General features: G+C 45.2%; 1 long non-coding RNA gene across 2 annotated transcripts in view; it reads left to right on the forward strand.

Moving 5' to 3' along the window:
* LOC109696099 (uncharacterized) overlaps positions 1-8041 on the forward strand; it is a 12264-nt gene extending 4223 nt beyond the window's left edge. Inside the window, exons 3-5 of one of the 2 annotated variants that reach the window (XR_002213282.2) lie at positions 44-111; positions 3208-3316; positions 4340-8041. This is a non-coding gene — a long non-coding RNA (uncharacterized lncRNA). The remainder of the gene's footprint in view (positions 1-43; positions 112-3207; positions 3317-4339) is intronic. The other variant, XR_012447149.1, reaches the window with a different exon arrangement.
* Positions 8042-9294: the final 1253 nt, after the last annotated feature.

Genomic DNA, 9294 nt, shown 5'->3' on the forward strand with positions numbered 1-9294 from the left:
GACTTAATTCTTTCACAACTCCCATGTCAATCGCTCTCCTTAGGCTGCTCCTGGGGAGGAACTGACACTCCAATCCAGTCAAGCGTCAACAAAGCCTGTGCCAGGACAGATGTGAGTGTTGTTCTAGACCCCTCTTTCTGAGATGACCCATTTTCACCCCCTTCTATTCTAATAAACTACTATCCTTCATAAGCTTTGCTATTATATCACTACATTTTGAGAATTGCCTAAAATCTTTTCTCTGGATGCAAGAATCAAGATACCTGTGCTGACCTTCTGGTAACAAAAGTATAATTAATTAAATAACATTGATTTTCAAAGTTATGTTAGGTCTGGAAACCTAAAGGACAGATGAGTGAGTAGCCCATCCCCCATGAATAGCACTATGAGCCCTTCACCCTGAGAAGGAGTTATAAATCTACATTCCTGCACCCTGGGAGGAGATACAGGGTCTCTTAAATCTGCCACGGGGCAGATAAGTTTATTCTGATAAACAGAATGCTCTCAAGGTTGCTTCCCCCCATAAGGAGCAAACAGACCAGATCATCAAAGAGAGTCCTAGCCTCGAATCCACAGCCAATGGAAAAACCCATGTAACCTATACCCTAACCCAGAGTTAAAGCGTCCACAAGAAGCCCCAGCCTTCACCTGAGCAGGAAGCCACTGGTTTCCAGGCTCCGCTGCACTGCTCCAGCTGTAGCCTTTCCTTTCTCTCTAATAAATCCTACTTTGTGTACTGCCTTGTCTCACGAGTCAATCAGCTGCTTCACGAGCCAGTTCTTTGGCCTGTGCAGGCAAGAACCCTCGACACCTGCCTGTAAGTTACAGATAGAAAAAAGCACAGTATAACCTGTCCTCAACTTTAGAATTGGTGTCACAATGACTAAATAAAGTTCATAGGAGTTTTTTGAGAAAACAAGCTCCCAAGATGCGTAAAAGTAGAATACTTTGAAATAGTCCCCAGGGGTGGGAGGTGTAGCTCAATGATAGAGCACTCACCTACCATGTGTGAGACCCTGAGTTCAAGGCCCAGCACCACTAAGACAGAGGAAAGAGGCAAAGGGAGATCCTCAATAATTTAATTTCTAATATTGAGCATTCTCTATTTCATGAGCGCACTATCCACATTTTATCAAATTTGCTACAATAAGCAAGCTCTATTAAACTCCATATTTTGAACTAATTTCATTGTGGGCTTTCAATTCCATTAACTGATTTAATGGAATCTCCTAGTGGCTGGCTTCCTCTAAATACTTCAGCTTCGTATTTTAGCTCACTGTCTTGTAACTTAATCCCAGTTAACACTTAAGAAGTCATGGGACCTTGCTCTTTCCCATACCAAATGGAGGTGAAGAGCCCCCTAAGGCAAGTGAGAAGACATCCTCAGTGATGGCTCCTCCCATCAGTGAACACTGGCAACCATACTCCTCCTCCTTCCCAGGATAGGCAGGCATTGGGCTTCCTGTGACCTAGGAAGAGACAGTAGGAACCCTAGAGAACAAGGAAAGGACTTATGTCTGACTTGGCTTGCTAGTTTTCTCCTACCCTGTAACTGTAAGGAACTGCCAAATAAAGACCACGCCACGTGTGGAAAAGAAAGATTTATTAGGAACCAGATCGCGGGGCTGTCTGTCACTCTCAGGTTCAGAGTGCAGCGGCTTGGCTGAATTGGGTAGTGGGCTTTATAGGAGGGACCAAGCCATGGGGGAGAGAGAGAGTCTGTGGTTTCAGATTACCTGTGATCACCAGATGGAACAGGTCGACATGCCTGGCTGGTTGAGTAAACTGGAAGTTCCTGAGGTTTTGTAAGCAGAGCAGGGAAACAAGCAGGGGAGTTTGGCAAGCAGTCATAAATGAGGCGGTCTGGCTTCGCGGTGCTAGCCTCGGGACCTTCTGCCCACCCCAAGAATGCCAGGGACCTAATAGTAACAACTACACAAACTTAGCAATCTCAGCCACCTACAGTTATCATCCGAAAGCATCTGAAGGTCAGGGTTCCTGCAACCAGCTGCCAGCCAGATTGGTGTCCTCATCTGGAGGCTGAGCCCTCTGCCAGCTCACTGGTTGTTGGCAGAGTTCAGATTTGTGGCTTAGGACAGAGACCCTCAGGCTCAGAGGCCACCTGCTGCTCCCTGCTATTGTTGAAGTCACTGATAATTCTAATCAGAAGATTTTGGTCCTTGAGCTCTTGGGGGGGGGGGCGGGGTGCAGAATCCAAGCAGAACACGTGGATGTTTGTAGGAGGAAAATACCAGTTTTATTATAGGAAACAGGGAGGGGATTACAGGTGGGTCTCTGCCAGGTGGAATGGAGGTGCAGTGTGCAGGGACAAAAAGGGAAGAATTTTTATTGCAGGTGGTTTTTATATCATCCTTAACTTGGAGGTGGGGAGAACACTTTTGTCACTTTCTGTCTCCAATGACCTTTGGGCCAAGGAGGTCATTGGAGACAGGAAATGACACAAGTGTCATTGGAGGATCTGGAATGACTCATGCATAAACCTATGCTAATTCTTAGGTACCCTGTTTAACAAAGGATTTGCAATTGAAATGTTGCTGTCTGGGCAGAGGGAATGGGTAAGGGAGGGGTTGCTGAGGTGCTGTAAATCAGGCTGCACAGTTTTTAAAAGTTCATGACTATCACTACTCCTAGCCTGCCTCACTATGAGCTACTGCTTTTTTCAAGACCAAAGGGAAATCTCTCCCCTCCATGTCTGACTGTGTCTAACCTCCGGTCCTCCTTATGATTAAGTCAGGCCCACCCAAGACAAACTGTCTTAATGTCAGTTCATTAGGAGACTTAATCATATCTACAATATCCTTCCTTTTGTCATATAGCAAAACTTGATCCAGGAGTGAACAAAGTGACAATTTGCACAGCATCCCGGGTGAGAACAAGTTCAACCATGCCATGAGTGTGTTAGCAGCACCTGGACTAAGGGAAGCTAGGAGAAACACTATAGAGAAAGGAAGGAAGTTTTCAGTAAGGGTTTTTCTTTTCTTTTTAAAGATTTAAAAAAAACTCCAGAGACTTATGCAAAAAGAGCAAGACCAAACTATATTATCTCCTCTGGTAATAAAACTACAAAGAAGCAGAGAGAACTGATGATTATAAAAGCCAGGGAACACTTACTCTTGGGGAGGGCACATGGAAGTTGCATTTCTGTCTCTCTCTCTCTCTCTCTCTCTCTGTCTCTCTCTCTGACAGGACCTAGGTCTTGCCATGTTGCAGTGTTGCCCCAGTTGGCCTCAAACTCTTGGGCCCGAGAGATCCCTCCTACCTCAGCCCGGGGAGGCTGAGTGGCTGGTACTGTGAGGTATGAACCACCACACCCAGTTTACAAAGTTGCCTTTCTTGACCTCAGTGGTGCTTACAAGGGTAATTCGTTACCCTCATTTAGTTTAGTGTGTAATTATTCATTAATTCATACACTTGGTCTGTGTGGCTATGCAATTTTTTGTTGTTGTTATTTTTTTAATTTTACAATAAAAAGGATTGTTTAAAAAGTATTCCAAAATAAACTGAGCAAGGGGACTCAGGCCTATAATCCCAGCTACTAGGGAGGTGGAGATAGGAGGATTGCATTTCCAAGCCACTTTAGGTAAAAATGTTAGTGAGACCCTATCTCAAAGAATAAGCAAGGTATACTGAAAGAACGCCTGTAATCCCAGCTACAGGGAGGCATAGGGAGGAGGACTGAGGTTCAAGGTGGGGGGAGGGAGTGAGACATAACTAAAAGCAAAGAGCTGGAGGCTTGACTCAAGTGATACAGCGCTTTCCCTAGCCTGTGTGAGGCCCTGGTTCAATCCCTAGTATCAGGCCAAAAAAAGGAGAAAAGAATGATGATAAAATATAAAAACAAAAACTGCAAATTCGAAGGTAATACGTTTAATGTCACTGTAAAATGTAGCAAATGCATTCACTGTCAAATTGAATACTCAAAATATTATTGCACTTGAAACAATCTCTGCTCTCACTTTAATAACACTCCTGGGGCTGGGGTGTAGCCCTGTGGTACTAGCACGTGCATGGCTCTGGGTTCCATCCCCACCACCAAACAAACAAACGAAAAAGGTCTGGTAGAGTGGCTCAAGTGGTAGAGCACCTGCCTAGCAAGCATGAAGCCCCAAGTTTAAACCCCAGTACCGCCAAAGCAAAAACAACAACAAAAACCCGTCCCAATTCTACCTAATGATTACCAAGAAATCCGAGTCAGACAGATACTGAATATTATTTATTTATTTTTACAGTATGGATATTGAACCCACATGCTAGGCAGGCTCTCTACCACTTGAGCTACTCCCCCAGCACTTTTTGTTTTCTGTTTTTTGTTTTTAAGACAGGGTCTTGCTACCTTTGGCCAAGTTGACCTCGGATGATCCTCTTTCCTCTGCCTCCTGAGTAACTGGGACTACAGACGTGTACCACCACACTCAGCTCTAAACTGAATATTATCCAAAGATAAATCATATCAAAGACAAAATTATTGTTTTTGTTTCAACTTCTGGTGGTGCTGGAGATCTGACTGAGGTCTTTGCACATGCTAAGCACATGCTATGCCACTGGGCTACATTCTCAGCCCCTAAAGGATTTTTGAAATCCTTTAAAATGTATTACAGCAAAAATATAAATGCACACATGATTTTTTGTTGGTTTTGTTTTTTATTTTGAGATGAGATCCTGCTTTGTGGCACATGCTGGCTTGAACTGGGCTCAAATGATCCTCCTGCCTCAGCCCCCAAGTAGCTGTGACAATAGGCACGCCTGGGCCATACGGTTTTTAATGTGGATATGAGTGTACTTTAATGCTTAATACATTCTACAGTTGGACCTTTGATTCAAAGCAAGCTCGGAGCTTAGAAAGTTCTTGAAATGGCCCCAGATGAGCACCATCTGGTGACTGGAATCTGGCATAATGAGGTATGTCTCTTGGATCTGGCACTTTTCTGAGTAGTGTACTGTAGGGTGGTGCAGTGTAGTGAAGTGGTTACACTTCCACCTGGAGTTGCCTTCCCGGATTTAAGTTTCAGTTCTACCCCTTACTAACCATGGCACTAGAGGAGTTATTTAATTTCTTTCTTTTTTATTTATTTATTTTTTTTGGTACTGGGGTTTGAAATCAGGGCCCCATGTTTGCTAAACAGGCACTCTAGCACTTGAGCCACTCCACCAGCCTTTTTTTGTGATGAATATTTTCGAGGTAGGGTCTCAAGAAGTATTCGCCCAGGCTGGCTTTGAACCACGATCCTCTTGATCTCTGCCTCCTGAGTAGCTAGGATTACAGGTGTGAGCTCCGGCATCTAGCTAATTTCTTCAGTACTTAATCTCTTTGCTCCTCATCTGTACGATGGAGATGATATCAGTGCCTACTTTACAACACAGCTGTGAGCATTAAACACTTTACTAGGTATAAAACATTGGACTATTGCCTGCCACACAGAACTTCTCAGTAAGTACTAGACACTACTATTCTTGGTTTTTTGTGGTATTAAGGATTAAACTCAGGGCAATTGCTAGGCAGGCATCTACTACTTGAGCCACACCTCTAGCTCACTATTGTCATTCTCATGATGGTGGCCGGCCACAGATATGACAAAAATTGGTGGGTGTCCTGGGCTGGACCAACAATGGCATAGCAACCTATCCTGTCTGCACGTGCCTCCACCACCAGAGCTGGCATGCACACTGCTGCTGTGCGGGCATGTGAGCTGCAGCAATCACTGAACTAAGTAGGTTCTGGATAAGGAAGAAAGGAAATGGGAGAGGAAGGGCCCTGGAATGGGCTGGGGGTATAGTCAGTGGTAGAACACCTGCTAACCATGTACAGGTCCTGGGTTCCATCCCCAGAACCAAAAGTAACTAAGTGGATAAGAAGATTGAATTGGAACCTGTATCTGTTTCCTATTGCTGCTGTAACAAATGGTCACACAGTGTCTCGAAAACACACAAACGCATTACCCTACTTTGCTACCAGTCAGAAGCCCCACACAGGGAGGACTCTCAATACTGAAATGAAAATGTCTGCCAGACTGCACTCCTCTGGATGCTCTAGGGAGGTGCTCTCTGCCTTTTCCAGTATCCACAGCTGCCGGAGTCCCAGGCTCACAGCCCCTGCCCCACCCTCAAAGCCAACAATGGTGGTTGAGTCTTTCCACATGGCCCTACTTGACCTCTTTGCCTCCCTCTTCCAATTTTAAGGACTGCTGTGATAATTGTGTTGGGCACACCTAGATAGTCTCGGGGTTTTTCCCTGATACCAAGTACATGGTGTCTTTTCCAGCACCAATTCTCCACTTTAGTAGTGCCAGCTAAGTGTTCCACAACTGAATTCAATTCTAACATTAACTACTTGGAGATCTTGTCCATTCCACAGGTGTATGGGCCAACACAGTCCCACAAGACTGCCCATAGTTCAGACCCCAGCCACAAGTATTGGGCTCCCTAGTGAGCCTCACTTCTGTCTGTCTGCGCTGCAAAGTCAGGGGTTCCCACAACACCAAGATTCAATTCTTGTTAGAATTCAGGAACTGCCACACCCACTATGACATTTCCTCAGACACAGCACCACATCTGGATGGCCAGATGAAGAGACATGTGAGGTAAGGAGGGTCCCAAGCACAGGAGACCCTGTCCCCTTCAGTGCCTCACTCTCTGGGCATGAGGATGTGTTCACCCAAATTTAGGAGGTGTTATGGAGGTTTCATCACACAGGCATGATTGTGGCCAATCTTCAACCCCTCTCCCTTCCCCCAGAGGTTGGGGAGCTAAAAATACCAAGCTTCTAATCAAAGCTTGGCCTCTCTAGCAACCAGTCCCCATCCTGAAGCTAGCTGGAGAACCAAGAGTCACCTCCTTCTTGCAGAAGACATGCCTACCACTGCGTCATTCAGGAAATTCCAAGGGTTTCAGAGCTCTATGCCAGGAGCAAGGGACAAAGAGCAAATAAATACCTTTCCTCTTATACCACAGTGACTTATTCCATCTACAACCCTGACTCCCCTTTGCACAGGAAGGTGACATTCACAGTTCGGGGAGAGGGGTTGGAATGTGAGTATCTTTGTGGGGCATCACTCTGCTGACCACAGCATCCAAAACAGTGTGGGTCAACCTGGGCAGTTAGGTGGCCAACACATGGAACGTGGACTCGAGGATTTGTCAAAAGGCTGAACTTTCGAGTACTGTACTGTGGACTGTGGTAACAGCCTCTCCACACCCATGAACAAAGTCCTCTGCTTCCCGACATGCCTTAGGGTGATAGGGAGAAATAGAAAGGGAGGAATCTGTGAGACAATTACAAAGCCAAGATAAGTTACACAATAAATGTGGAGTTTGTGATCACTCAGTCAGACCACGCCCTAATTAATTAATACAACTCTCTGAGACCTAGCCCATGCATTATGGAACATTCACCACCTACGTTAGCTTTACATAAACATGCAACTGTTTAATTCTAGGGACCCGAATGTCCCCTGCTGCCACACTACCTTCTGTTACCATGGAGAAATTTTAAAGCCCCTCATCTCTAGTCCTTTCTTCCTCCGTCCTTCCCCCTTTCACCTCACACTGCTTCTGAGGCAGGCTGACAGCTGCGTGGGATGTGGGGAGGGGGACAGAGACAGAGACATCCTCCCCCAGTCTGCACCCTATCATGCAGGCTCTCAGTGATTTGTGGATAAGATGTAGAAATCACAAGAATAAAATCCCTGTGCCCCCCAGATGATTCCCCAGAATGACTTTTCTCTGTAAAAACAGCAAGAACACTTTGATAGTCTAAGTTACAGACTTCGAAGTTGTCGCCCCCCCACCCCCACCCCAACCCACTCAGCATCTCTTGCAGTTCCTTCAGACTACAAGAGTTATGTTTAGTTTCCCAGCCAGCCAATCATTGCTGCAATCCCTCTAGATGGCAAATGTGCCTTTGCATCTTTGCTTTAAATTCTCAGTCATTTGCTCCACAAATAAAGAGTTTGGCACTTTAAGAGGTATGGTGCCAATGGGGGGAAATTGATCAAGTAACTATACTTCATTTAGGAAAAAGACAGTATTTTCTCATACTGGGCACTATCAACTGTAGATGTGACCATATTTGAGGCACATTAAGAAAGAAAGAAGGGCTGAGATGTAACTCAGTCTAACATGAGCAAGGCCCTGGCTTGGATCCCCAGTACTACCAAAAAAAAAATTTGTTTTTAATTAAAAAATGGAAAGAAAAGTAAGAGAGAAAGAAAAGGTGTCATAACTTGTCCTCTTATGTAAGATTCACTCCAGTGTTTCTAAGAACAGATGAAATAATTATCACCCAGTCTTAGAAAGAGCAGCTGTTTGCCCTGGAGTACAGTGAGGACGTAGATGTGTTAACATAAGAATTGCTCGCACATGGCTTTTCTAAGCTGTGACAATACTTAGCATATAGCAAACCTCTTGCCTCACATGGCTTAGCTGGGAGATCTGCCACAGGGACTCCCACAAGGTGGCAGCTAGGATCGCTCTGGCCTGGGGTTGGGGAGTCCGTTCCAGCTCATTTGCAGGGTTGTGGGAGTTCTGTTGCTCCCTGGCTCTTGCCAAGAGAACCTCTTCAGGGCATCCTGAATGTCTCCCCAGAATCGGAGGAAAACCCAAAAAGCCAGAAGCCTCGGCCTTCTAGCACCTCATCTCAGAAGTGCCACACCATCACTTCTGGGGCATTCTACTGGCCACACAGACCACTGTGTGGGAGGGGAAGACACAAGGCATGCTTCGCTATGGATTTGGAGAGTCTGGCTACCACAGTACTATAGAAATGAAACTGAAGCTAATGTTCTTCTGTTTTCAGGTAACATTTATTGAGCACTTTCTGTATACCATGCCCTACACTCAAGCCCAATAACTCATTTAAGATAATTAAATGAGAAAAACAATCCAATGAGCTGAACCCTACTACCATCCCTATTTATAGTAAAATAGGGAAATCAAAGCATAGAAGGGTTAAGTAACCTACCCAAGGTCACAGAGCTAGTAAGAGTGACAGCTTGAACTTCCGGTTTTTCAGTGAAACACTACCCAGGCTTTGTTGCAATGTACCACTGAAATTCCACAAGAGAGACTTGAAAACTTGTAGGAATCTCTGTTTTCTTCACTTTTGCCATTACCTGCTCATAAGAAAGTTCTCTATTATGCTGTAGCACTTTTGGGGGGTGGGGCTGGAGACTGAATTGGGAAGCACGCTAACCACTGAGCAATCCCTCCCTCCCCCGACCCACTCTGCTGTAACACTTCACACAAATTTTAGCTTATTCAATATGTTCTGGCATTGTA

Source organism: Castor canadensis, chromosome 4 (genome assembly GCF_047511655.1).
Source record: "Castor canadensis chromosome 4, mCasCan1.hap1v2, whole genome shotgun sequence".
Lineage (NCBI taxonomy): Eukaryota > Metazoa > Chordata > Mammalia > Rodentia > Castoridae > Castor > Castor canadensis.